The sequence below is a fragment of the Cottoperca gobio genome, unplaced genomic scaffold, assembly GCF_900634415.1.
Source record: "Cottoperca gobio unplaced genomic scaffold, fCotGob3.1 fCotGob3_313arrow_ctg1, whole genome shotgun sequence".
Taxonomy (NCBI): Eukaryota; Metazoa; Chordata; class Actinopteri; order Perciformes; family Bovichtidae; genus Cottoperca; species Cottoperca gobio.
This window is the reverse complement of record NW_021166922.1, coordinates 54,815-57,500: the sequence shown is the minus strand read 5'-3', so window position 1 is coordinate 57,500 and position 2,686 is coordinate 54,815. Positions and strand designations below refer to the sequence as shown.

Sequence of the window (2,686 nt, the reverse complement as noted above, 5' to 3'; positions counted from 1 at the left end):
ACAAGAGGGTTTTTAAAGTGGAATGTCCCTTTTTAACCAGAGTACCTGTCTCTCGTTCCAAACCCTACTGCACTTCTTCATCATGACTCCTCTTGCTCAGCAGTAAGGAGTCAGAGGATTCCCCAACCCACCCTAACCTCACCCCACCTCACCCACCTCACCCACTACACCCACTTCACCCACTTCACCCACAAACTCACTACAACCCATTACACTCACCTCCCCGACTACCCCAATCCTCCCTGTTCAGGTCACCACCTTCCCCCCGCCCCCGTCACCACCGACAGTGTGCGCAACAAGTGTCGAGAGCTGCTGGTGGCGGCGCTGCAGACGATGGTCGAGAAAATACTATAATGTTACTGTGCGTACTATAACTTACTGTAACTTATGATCTTAACTTATGTGTTCTTGTTAAGGGTATAAACCAACTACAGGGTTCAAATCTCTCCTCAACGTCCATTTAGTAGCTGATCTGGAGCTTTAGATCGTATCACATGATCTTCATAGCATGCGAGTGTTTCAACACGTCAATGACTTTGTGAGCTGATAAGAAAAAAACAATCATGTGACACGATCAAAAGCTGCAGAGCGGTTTACTAACGGACGTTGAGGTGAGATCGCTTTTCCAAAGTCAAGAATTTCAATTTGAAATTCTACGAGTGCTAGTTCAGAGCTTTCAGCAGCATTCTGCGGCTTTCTTCAGCAACTTGGTGTTGAATGTGGACCATGTGTTGTCATGCTATGTCAAGAATGCTGAAGAATGCCATGGGACGAGGTTAAAAAGCTCTGGAGGGAAGTGAGTAATAAGTGAGTAAGTGATCCTTGAGGTGTGGATCAACTCTCAACCAATCAAATAAATCTGTAATCCATCAAACTGTCTTTTCAGAGGTGGGCGGGCGGATTTTATTATTAATATTAGTTGGCAGTAAATGTGTTTATTTACACCTGCATGTTACTTTGCTACTAGTTTTATTAATTAGTCAGAAAAAAAAGCTGTGTGTGTGTTGCAGATGACCATAAGAACATTGGAGTCGACTGTGAGCACCTTGCAGCACAAATTGAAGAGGATATCCTTTCGCGTCATCAACAAACTTAAACTCCACAAAGTCGCACGGGAGGAAACGGAAAATGATTTCACACCAGAATAAAATATCTGAGAGTACTGACGGGGTGTGTTCCACTTTGTTAGATACACACTTCGTGTGATTCTGTCCGCTCAGCATTGTGGTTCAACATTGTGTCCACTCAGCTGAATAACCTCTGTGTGTGTGTGTGTGTGTGTAATGCAGTTCAGCAGCACTACATGTTATTAATGTGTGTGTGACTCGTACTCTGCGCGTGTGTGTGTGTGTGTGTGTGTGTTTGATCATCACTTGTGAGTGTTTAAGTCCTTGACTGCTCATCGTGCCCACATATCTTCCAGGAGTTTAAGTCGACAGATATAAAATATAAAACTCGTCTACGAAGTCGAATCTCAAACCTCAAGGACCAGAAGAACCCGGACCTGCGGCGCAACGTCCTGTGTGGAAACATCTCGGCTCAACGCATCGCCTCGATGACAGCTCAGGTCAGTGTGAAAGTAGTTTAACCAGCGAATATTACTTCAGCTGAGGATACTACAGTGTGTGTGTGTGTGTGTGTGTGTGCAGGAGATGGCGAGTGCAGAGCTGAAGCTGATGAGAGAGGCTCTGACCAAAGAGTCCATCAGAGAGCATCAGCTGTCCAAGGTCGGGGGAACTGAGACGGACATGTTCATCTGCGGCAAGTGTCGTGGAAAGAGCTGCTCGTACACACAGGTATGAACACACACACACACACACACACACACACACACACACACACACACACACACACACACACACACACACACACACACACAGTAGGGATGCACAATTAAGCAATTAAGCACATTTTAATTGAGATGTTGTCTTTCACTGTGATATTGACGCTCGTAGAAAAACTCTGCTTCATATCAAATCAAGTGATTCTTAAAGTGCCAGCCTGCCACCAGGGGGCGATGAAGAGGCTTTGACTTCACTGTTGGGGAGTTGTAATGTCCCTGTGAAAAACTGGCCTGAATGTTGCGGCTGCAGTTTAAAGTAGAAGAGGAATATAAAACTGAGAGAAGAAACGAGAATGCACTGAAGAAGAACCTTATTTCAAGTTTTATTTTGAGGCAAATGTTCGGTAATAAGCAGGAATGTAGCAAAATGTGAAAGCAGTGCTCTGTTTATTTGATGTGTGTGTGTGTGTGTGTGTGTGTGTGTGTGTGTGTGTGTGTGTGTGTGTGTGTGTGTGTGTGTGTGTGTGTGTGTGTGTGTGTGTGTGTGTGTGTGTGTGTGTGTGTGTGTTATAGGTGCAGATCCGCAGTGCTGATGAGCCCATGACCACCTTTGTGTTGTGTAACAGCTGCGGCAACCGATGGAAGGTAAAGAAACAATAAATCCTAATAAATACATAAACATACAGAGGAGGGTGGAGGGGGGGGAAATAAAAACATACAGCATTTCCTGCATGTGTGTACTGTATGAAATACATGTGACTCACAACAAGAAATAACCTCTAAAAACAAACTTAATGTTTACAATTAAGGTGTCAATGTTACTATCAGTAAGGAAACATGAAATATATATAATATATAATAAATATATATAATATATAATAAATATATATAATATATAATAAA

The 2,686-nt window shown here is 43.3% G+C and overlaps 1 pseudogene; it reads left to right on the top strand.

The window, feature by feature from the left end:
- LOC115005518 (transcription elongation factor A protein 2-like) overlaps positions 1 to 2,459 on the top strand; it is a 6,408-nt pseudogene extending 3,949 nt beyond the window's left edge.
- The last annotated feature ends 227 nt before the right edge of the window (positions 2,460 to 2,686 follow it).